The 10,493-nt window shown below is 45.8% G+C and overlaps 1 long non-coding RNA gene across 1 annotated transcript; it reads right to left on the reverse strand.

Annotated features, from left to right (window-relative positions):
* Window positions 1-6,969: 6,969 nt before the first annotated feature.
* On the reverse strand, window positions 6,970-10,206 carry LOC111847433 (uncharacterized). The gene is made up of 3 exons (XR_002839107.2): window positions 10,113-10,206; window positions 9,294-9,361; window positions 6,970-8,784 (listed from the first exon to the last, which is right to left on the reverse strand). It is a non-coding gene; the product is annotated as an uncharacterized lncRNA (long non-coding RNA).
* Between the last annotated feature and the right edge of the window lie 287 nt (window positions 10,207-10,493).

A 10,493-nucleotide genomic window follows, 5' to 3' on the forward strand; every position in this document is an offset into this window, starting at 1 on the left:
ATGGAGAGAGAGGGCTCATGTGTCAGTTACTAACAATAAGTAAGTTAACAGTGAATAGTATTTGTTTAATTGATATATTATGTAAAGGAGACAGGAATATGAAAAATTAATACCTCTTACATTACTTACATTCAAACCTTCTTTTTCAAACATTCAATTTCGGATGAAACATGACTTCCAGTAACAAATCCCGAGAGATTATATGGCCCTGGGATTTGTTCTTTTGATTTCCTTAACTGGTGAACCCATAAAAAAACCTTAATTTTCTGAAAAGGTTTTTAATAATTCATCAGTTGTACCTATTTCAGGAAGATCTTGCATATTAATTTATAATGTTAATTGCTGCCTGAACAAGCAGCTATCTGCCTCTTAAACACTCTATATAGATAGCATTTCCTCAGAAGGCCGACACTTGTCGCATATGTTCATCCCTGACAATAGATGGGTCCTTTAGTTTCGGTCCCTTAGGTGACCACTCCGTTTGCCTGAAGGAAAGACAGTGGTTTTCATCTGTTGTAATTAACGCTCACAATCCTAGCCATACTTAACCTTTGCCACCTGTAGAACGTTGTCATGTTCGCTGTGATGAAAAGAAGAAAAGTTTGAATAAATCAAAAGTACAGGCTGGGTTTATTATGAGGGCTAGGTGTGTCACTAGGCTCTTCAAGTTTCCTTGGCAAATTTTAACCTGGGGGGGGGGGGGCCCTACCAAGAAAAATGATCATTTCACTGCCTATTCTGCCTATAGCTATAGCTGGCCCAGTAAGATACCTTTGGAATAGAACACAACTCTCAGCCATTGCTGCAAGAACCCTCAAGACACAGAACATAAGAACGCTCTAGACACAGAACATAAGAACACTCAAGACACAGAACATAAGAACGCTCTAGACACAGAACATAAGAACGCTCTAGACACAGAACATAAGAACGCTCTAGACACAGAACATAAGAACGCTCTAGACACAGAACATAAGAACGCTCTAGACACAGAACATAAGAACGCTCTAGACACGGTGCGACCTTGTCATTTCAGCTAACTACATTCAACTGATTTCTAAGGCAGGGGCTCCCATGATAAGGGCCTGCAGGAAGAGACACTGCCCTATTTTGCAGTGTTTTCCCTAGAGAGGACCACCTGGAAAGCCGGCCTTGGATGTCAAAGCCTCAACGTCTCTGCAGTGATCCGGCAGGAAATAAAGGGTAAACGGTTGAGTCGTGGTGTCACGCCTGTCGATCCCGATCTCGAGGATAGATGCTTTCGTCATAGATTTAATCGGACTCCTGCACTTTGACGTCTAATAGCTTTCTTGAAAGTCACAGGAGAGCCAGGGTCCCCCCGACAAACTGGGATACAGCTCGGAGGAACAAGCAGAAGTCACCAGCGCCCAGTCTGCTTGGACCGTGTGCTCAGAATAGCAAGCAGTGCCGGTCTCCTTAAAGAGGCAGCTGCCCGGAAGTTGAAGGGCCCACACTCATAGCCAACTGCAGGACACCAGGTTCTAGCGTCCAGGCTTATAAACTTCCTGTTTATAAATATCTCCCTACTAGCTACAGTCTTTTCGTAGTTTTAGTTCATTATTGTTTAGATTTATTATTTTCAAGAAAATAATCAGCCATGCCTAGAAGAAGCAGCAGGGAGGGGCTGTAATCATTCTGTGTCCACTGCATTTCACCTGCAATTCCAGCCCCAGGGCCTCAGATGGCTCCTAGTTTGGCAGCACTGAATCCCTTCTGCTGATGGTTCACTTCTTCAGCAGTTCAGAAGATCTCAGCTTGTCGCTAATTTCCATGATCCTCTGTGTAAGAGGTGGGGGGTGCAGGGTTTATTCTCCCATAAACAAGATTCCATCCATCCAAGACTGCCGCTACAACCTGGAGCAGAGTCTCGTCATTATATTTCCAGTCACACAGCCTCACCCTTTCTCCTGCTTCCTTACCATCTTCCAATACTACTGGTTCTTTGAGAATCGGCTCAATTCTTGGTAGTTCACTTGTACTCACTCTACAGCAGGGGTGGCCAATCATATCCGCAAAGGGCCGGTGTGTATGCAGGTGTTTGGGATAACCTGTAGGTCAGCTGTTCAAACCCAGGTGTGAGGACTCTTCAGCCAATCAGTCCTCTAATTAGTAATCTAATTAGGGAGTTGCAGCGAAAACCCACATACACACCGGCTCTTTGCGGATAAGATTGGCCACCCCTGATGTACAGGGTCATCTGCATTTCGCCTGATTGTGTGATGCATACTAGTCAAGTTGGGTGTGATGAGTCAGTGCTGGAAAGGGCTGATATCCAGCTGACAGTTGGTCTTGCAGGTTTGGTGTTTCTGTTGTATCTGCTTCCTGTCTATATAACGTTCATTGTACTCATTCTAGCTTCCACAAAGACCTCCCAGGAAGGGCTTCCAAAAAAATCCTTCTGCAAATATCTCCCACAAAGATTTCCACAAACACCTTCCTCTGTTTTTATAAGAACAGTTATTGCCCTGTGCTTTCCTCGTTTTCACTGCTAAAGACCAACTTCACTTTTTGCGATACTTATTTTTAGCTCAATAAAAATCATAACTAATACTTCTGTATTTGTTTTGTTACCCTACAAAACTTGAAAACTGCCACTATAACCAGATGAAGAAGGTAACACAGTAACACCAAAGCAGTAAATAGTCACAGATTAGACTGCTGTCCTTTTTAAAGCCTCTGTATATCTTTTTTTATTGCAAAAATCTGACAGATTCTTCCTGACTCTGGCTTGTATTACCAGCACAAGAGAAACAGAGGAATTTTACAAAGTAATCCGTTGGAAAATTCCGCCGGGTTTCATTCGAGACGGTAAATGAAAACAAACAGGCAGAAAGTTTTGCCGATTAAAGGTTGAAATTTCTTGTTTTTTTGGTCCCGGCCTGGTAGCAATTTGATGAATTCTCTGCAGCCGGGACGTGAGAGCGTGTATGCGTGTGGCAGATGGAGGGGGGGCCAGCGTACGCAGCGAAGGGAGGAGGCTCCGCCGATGAGGGCTGCAGGACCATTTTTCACAGCAGACAAAAACATTTGGTCGGGTATCAATTTGGAGCGACAAAACAGTGCTCACCCCCTGCCCCGTCATCCATCATCTCCCACCAGCCCTGATCCCTCCCCACCCTGTTCACGTGCGGTCTCCCATCCACTGCGTCGCCATTGGTGCACGGGTGCCCAGGGGGCACGCTGAGGGCGGAGCCCATTCGCTCCAGGGGCAAGTCTCTCTGCATTAGGACCCGTATCGAGGCCTTGCCTCATGCTCAACACCCCCGTCGGCCCCCCCCCCCCAGCCGTATTGGCACCTTTCTCGGGCAGCCCATCACTCTTCTCAGACCCATCATCCATCATGCACGGCGATCAATAGGGGGGCCAGGCATTCATCAGCCTAGGGGAGCTGACGGGAAGGGAGGCAGTGGGGGGATGGGGGGGCAAACAGGAGGACTGCACAGTGAGGGTGGAGCAGTTGGTTGCGTTAAAAGACCAGGAAAACGATTCTGGAGAAGGCCCACAAGTGCATCATCCATGTCAGGGTGAGTGGGGGGGCATGATCGCCCTTTCGCCGCGACTCCCCAGAGCTGGATATCTCTGCCCCAGGAGAATGCGAGGGGGGGTGAGTGGGTGTCGGGAAGGTGGGTTGGGGGGGGGAGGGCACTGATTGAGCTGTCAGTATGATAAGTGGGGCTGTCGTCTGAAAGAGCAAAACTGTAAGAGTGCAAGGGATAAGGAGCCAATGGTATATATTTTTCCTCCTCAAGAAGGAGGAGAAGGTAAAAGTTAAGCAGCTGCCTCACCTTTCCCGGCTCTGCCTCACTTTCGAAGGTCTGCCTCACCTTTCCTGTCTCTGCCTCACATTTCCCGGCTCTGCCTCACCTTTCCCAGGTCTGCCTCACCTTTCCCGGCTCTGCCTCACATTTCCCGGCTCTGCCTCACCTTTCCCGTCTCTGCCTCACATTTCCCGTCTCTGCCTCACCTTTCCCGGCTCTGCCTCACCTTTCCCAGGTCTGCCTCACCTTTCCCAGCTCTGCCTCACCTTTCCCAGCTCTCCCTCACCTTTCCCAGGTCTGCCTCACCTTTCCCGGCTCTACCTCACCTTTCCCAGGTCTGACTTACTTTTCCCTGCTCTCCGCCATGGACCCACTGGGGCTGCGGTGACCAATGGGGCTAACTTTGCCACATTTGCTCTATTGTACAATATTTAACTTAGCGAATACGGGTCCTCACAGCACATGCAGGTTTAGGAACATTCTGGAGAGCAGATGCATAAGAACCAGACACCGTCAGGCCAACGGCAGGAGAGCATCTTTAACCCCCTGAAGACTCCGGTGGCCTTGAGTGTGATGTGGCAGACGCCATAGAGAATGGCGGATCAAAGGAGCGGGTGGGAAGGGAAGGGGGAGGGGGAGGGCACGCCCCAGCCGGCTAGCCAGCCAGCCAGCCAGCCAGCCCGTGGGTCTTCCCCGGGTCGGATGTCGCTCTCCTGTTACTCCTGCATCCCACCTGCCGGGCCCTGTGGATTATTCAGGAGCAGCAAAACGGTCTCTGCACTTCGGCCGCAGCAACACGCGGCTCCTGAATCCACTCACCAAAATGCAGAGAGGGCAGTGTTAGCCATAGTCCGAAGCCACAAGAATGACCCCCCACATCACCCATTTTATTTATTTGCCTCATTTATATCATAATTTGGATACATGAAGTTAGAACACAAATATTAAGGATAGTTGAGTTGTAACAAAATACCAATAAGATTAGCACAAAATGTCACATTTCAGCACACAGATAGCTAATTATATTTCACACCGTTGGAACTCTGGACTATTTCACGATATTTTCCTTGATTTTCGGCATCATGCAGCAGCCTCCTCGCACGTCGCCAACTTCCGTGAAAGTGTCACCGTTTTTCTATGTGTTTCTATGTTTTTTATCGTAATACATTTTTGTCTCCTGTAGCCAAGTACTCATAAATATTTCACCCCCCCCCCTCCTTGCACCCCAACTCACACAAACAGTCCTGGGCCCCAAGAAGAACTATATCATAAATACCAACCCCCACAAACTCCCCACTGCCCCCACAACCACCTCCCTCCCTGAGTAACAGGAGCTCAGGTGGAAATAATGCTAGAGAGCAATTAATATTGGAGGAGCTGAAGTAACTGAGAACCATCAAACCTGGGGTCACGAAGCACCAGGTCTGAAATGTGTCCAGGAAATTTTTACACAGAGGAAAGAATTCCAGGAGGGATATTTTTATACAGCAAGATAATGTGGTAATTTATCAATGCTCACGGGGCAGATTGAGCCCTATAATATTCCCCAGTTTAAATTGTGTAATTGATGCCATGGTCTGCAATAAACATACGTCTTTGATTAATTATGCTCTTTCCAAAACCTAAAATTAATACAAAATTATGTTATTAAATGCCTGATAAGCATAGGCAAAAATTAAACGAAGGGAAAAAAAAAACTGCAGTGCTGTATCTCTGTATCAGGAATATCAATGCAGCAGTAGAGCACCGTAATAAAATGAAATATAATTTTATTTTTTAATAAACTTTTTAAATTAACCATAGTTAAATTGCTAAATCTGTAGCACAGCTGTGTATATAGTATGTACAATAAGTATATTATGTGTAATATAATGAAGGATAATGCTGATTTATAAGGTTTACACGTGTTATCAAGTGAAGCAGTGACTTATACGTATAATAAAAATGTTCTATGAGTAAATTCTGAAAAGCGAATCCCGGGAGGATCCAAAAATGGACCAATGAGGTACCTTTTGATAAAAAAAAATGTAAAAGATAGGTGTTATAAAGTTGTTGTTCACTTATTACTCATTGGCTTGCTGTCTCTCTTTTTTTGACTGGTGACAATGTCAGACAGCAGCCAGGGGGCAGAATGTCGACCGAGGGGAGCAGGGGGCCGTCGACGTTAACGTCCGGTGACTGAGGGGAGGCAGGCAGACACGAGGGGCGCGTGCTGAGCCGTCCACAAGCAGCCTGACCTTCTAAGGAGAGGCGAGGGGTCGGGCGGATTTCGGGAAACACATAAACACAGGAGTCCAGCCGTAATCTCCCCAGAGAGCTGTGCGGCGGAAAAATCAATCAGACACTTAGAGTCCTCGGTGCCGGGAGGCTGGGCAGGGGGGCGGGAGGCAAAGGTTGGAGGTGGGGGGGTGGTGACACTTTGCTATTCAGGTACACGGATGGTATGTCAGCAAAGGGATGCCCCCCCCCCTCCCCCCATAGTCCAAAAGGTCACTCAGTGAGGTTACATCACCTGCTTCCTAGTCCTTAACCTTTTCACCCCTGAGCTCATGGCGACAGCTAGCAGGGGGTGTGACTGAGGTATTCCTTCCCAGAGCCACACGAGACACAGGCCTGGCCGCACTCGAGGAAGAGCGTAAGCCACCCACGATATTTTTGTACTTGCTGTAACTTTAATGAGAGCGATATCTCCTATCTGCACCTCTGGTCTCGATCGCCTCTGAGATAGCCGCGTCAGTCTTGAATAGTGTGAGTCACCAGGTGCCTTGTACTGGTCAAAAATTTGTTTGGGGGCGGGGGGGGTGGCTGGAAAGGGTAACCTTTTGTGTAAAGCCATTTTTAAAGTCTTGGACAAACACTGTTCTGTTTCATTGTATGCCTGAAGCGACGATACATTTTGAAATGACAATAAAGTTTGACTTGAATTCCACATTACTGCAAAAGCTTTGATACTGGGTGCAAATCAACAACAGTTTACTTCATTCGTAAATAACTGATTGTTGAGGTCAACAAGTTTTATATACATTTTATTTGAGTTTGTTCATGTTTACAGCAGACCGATCACACATAACACTGACATATCAAGTCTTTTTTAATTCTTAGATTTAACTTTAACATTTCATAAGTGAACATAAAACAGGAACATAACAATCTTGCCTGGTAAAAACTCAATGCTAAAGTAACCCAATTAACTCATAAATCTCCGTGCGTTTGAAATATCCATTTAAACTGGTGGGACGGCCCTTTGTAAATCAAGGCGAGATGTAAACACATCTGCAGAGCCATAGGTTTTTATTTCTTTAACGCGGCACATAAGTCACATGACAGAGTTAGGTCACTCTGGTGGGCTCCTACTCTGATTGACGCAGGTATCGACCCCATGACCCCTAGTGACCTTCTACCACATAATCTGACTAATGGTGGATCAGACATCCGGGGCCAATCAGGCTCACACCACACGGGTCTAACTCTGCCGTTTTGGGCCGGACTGCCCCCTTCGGCACTTCACTCCACGAGGGGCTCTTGTTAGTGATGACCCCCCCCCCCCCCGACCCAACGGGGCAGTTAAACTTAATGGCCCCCGTTTGCCGATCGCTTTATAATAACGGACCAAATGAATTTTAACCGTGACGGTTTTAAACAACGCAGCATTTCAGCACGAAACTTCAGCCCCCCAATTTGCGTGCTGTTACAGGGCCTCTCTGCGTAAAGTCATACTTGTGATTATTGACCGTTGTCCTGGGCACAGTTTGATTTTTACCCTTGAACGGGTCTTTTCTGTTGTCATAGTAGCATGACGCTGGGAATTGTGGATGAGCTCAGGGTTATTGAGTACTAATGAATATGGCGCAAAAACCACAAAATAAATTACCTTCAAAAATTAGTTATTAGTGGGTGACACCACCAGATTTGGGGGTTGAATCCTATCTCGATTATGCATGTTATGCTTGTTCTGAGTGACTGCTATGGTTTCCTCAATCATGCCAATGGCAGTCAGGTGTGTGAATCCTTAATCTGCTCCAACAGGAAGGCTGTGTGTGTCTGCCTATGAATGACTGGCACCCCCTCCAGCTGTACCCCTGCTCTATCCGTAATAGGTGCCAGGCTCATCATGACCCTGTACCACAGTGTTTCTCAGTCCGGTCCTAGGGGACCCACAGATAGTCCACATTTTTGCTCCCTCCCAGCTCGCAATAGCAAAAATATGGACTGTCTGGTAGGGGGCTCGGAGGGAGCGAAAATGTGGATCGACTGTGGATCCCCGGGAACCAGATTGGGAAACACCGCTGTACAATATGGATGGACACTTAACTAATTAAGATACCACTTCTGTGTTCGTTTTCTTCCTTTGTAGATAGTGTCTTACAGGGGGACATTTCTTAAAGGCTCTGCAGCTGTGCATTCTACAGACACATAGCTTCCTGGGATCATGTAAAAAATGATTTTAACGTGGGAATCCTGTTGAGAAGGTGCTGACACTAAAACAGGAAAATGCTGACAATGAATGGACAGTTTACCATCCTCACGTTTCCTGTACAAATTGAAATTTTTCCCAGGTAACAGCAACAAAGGGTGATCTCGTTTGGAAGGCAAAGATGCAGGTTGTCATTTACAGTGTAATACAGTTAGTGTGGCACAGTCACTACTGGAAGGAGGGAATTACACAACACAAACCATACAGGAGTCTCTACTCCACTGACTCTCCTTCCCACAAGCCCTGCAGATGATAAGTCGGGGGGTCTTTAATCTCCCCACCATGAACATGCATACCAGCTGCGCCGACAGCAAGAACCCAGCATGCATCTGGCCTCACACCCCCGCGTGTCCCACATGGATGGATGTGTGCTGTACACGTTTGCTCTTTAACGCCTACTTCCCTGGGATCTTCACCGTGTCTCGGGGTGTTTGCTTGTCTTCTCCAGGGCGCTGCCAAGCACTCAAAATCCACAGAAGCAAAGATGACTTCCTCTCCAAACAGAAGTTGTTCTCTGCCAGGTGGCCACGGCTGTAAATCACAGATTGCTGGTGGAAGACGCTGCCATTACTATAGCACAATAAAAAACACATGTAGCTCTGCGTTGCCCTCCTATATAAAGCTTTCAGACAGAGAGATAATGAGTTGCTAACCAAACTATATCATGCAGGTGATTTTCCCTAAATTACAAAATTCGGCCTCCGCTTCGTCACTAATTACGGGAGCTTCTGTCTCGTTTTGCTTCTAGGCATAAAAATGTTTTCATTCTTTTCTTTACCTTTCAAGTAGCTGTCTTGTTGAATCTTTATGTTATGTATTAATTTTTATACAAATTACCAAAATTTAGGCTTAAAATGATACGCCTATGTATTTTGTGCTTTTGAAATGAATTTCAGGTTTGACCACTGTGATGTAAAACTATCCGTTAGTATGTTCATAATCCCTCTCCTGGGTGGCACAGTGGCTTAGAGGTTAACACCGTAGCCATATAAATAATATAGTCTTTGTTTTCAGCATAATGAAACCCAACTACTACTCACAAGTGTCCGGTTTTTCCCAGCATGCAATAGCGCTTGTCATTCTTCAGTCAAAATCAAAGCCAGTGAGGCTGAGGGGACACATATACAGCAAAATGAGTTTTATGGCAATGTGAATGTTATAAAATCTGCTCAGAAAATACTGGTTTAAAATTCCGAAACATTTGGAAATTAATTTTAAGTGCTGAAATCAAATTAGACACCCCAAAGGATATTTCCTTATCTGCTTAAGAAGTGTTCCAGCATAGAGAAAGTTCTGTTTATTGCTCGGATGACGTCATATTTCCCCCCTCTGCAGAGTGACTGGATATTTCACTTGGACGTTTGGCACGGAGGCCACAAAACATTTCCGACAGCCGACACTTTGCAGCTGAAAATTTGCTGTAAGGTCATCTCTCATGGGTCCTTTAATTAAACCTCCTTTAATTAAAGTCTTTCTGATTCTGTTAGTCCGGTTAATGGATTTAATTTCCTCTCCCCTGTGCCTGGACTTTGACCGCTGCGCACATAATTAATTAATTAATTCAATCCCTGGTATTTCTGTTTTCTGCGCGAAATTTTGCAGGGTAAAGCCGATAGCTGATAACTGGGATTTGATCCTATTCGAATATTCTCAGTGTCACAATCACCTATTAGAGGAAAACGATATTATACAATTAAGGTGTATTTCATGTTGGGCCAAAGAGGTAGCATATGGGTAATACCCGGGATCCGTTAGGTAGAGAACAAAAATCTTTGTCTCTGATTTAGTCCTAGAGTAAAAGGGCAGCTTGCATCCAGAAAGAAACCATGAAATAACAGCGGAAAACGGAGCGGGAATACCTCAAGGCAGTTACGGCTGGTACGGCTTGAATGCAGAAAATATCAAACCTATAAGCTCTGATCTCCCTGCCTTTCGCCTCTAGCCTCCGGGATAGGCTGCGCGCCCCCGCGACCCTGGACGAGCGTTTGGAGAAAATGGATGGATGGATGGATGGATGGAAGCTCTGATCTGTTCGAGGGGTTTTATTTTACGCGCCAGATGGCTTAATGATAATTGGGTGAAATTATTATCTCTCCATGACGTTTTAATGTTTGCCGCTTAAAAAGGTTAAAGTTTCCGTTGCTGCGGAACTGCTGAATTTTTTTTGCTGCCGCGATTTATGAAAATTATATTTGTTAATGTGTAACTTGGAAAATGTTCAACACCGCCTACCGGCACTT

This window comes from Paramormyrops kingsleyae, chromosome 7, assembly GCF_048594095.1.
Source record: "Paramormyrops kingsleyae isolate MSU_618 chromosome 7, PKINGS_0.4, whole genome shotgun sequence".
NCBI classification, from domain to species: Eukaryota; Metazoa; Chordata; class Actinopteri; order Osteoglossiformes; family Mormyridae; genus Paramormyrops; species Paramormyrops kingsleyae.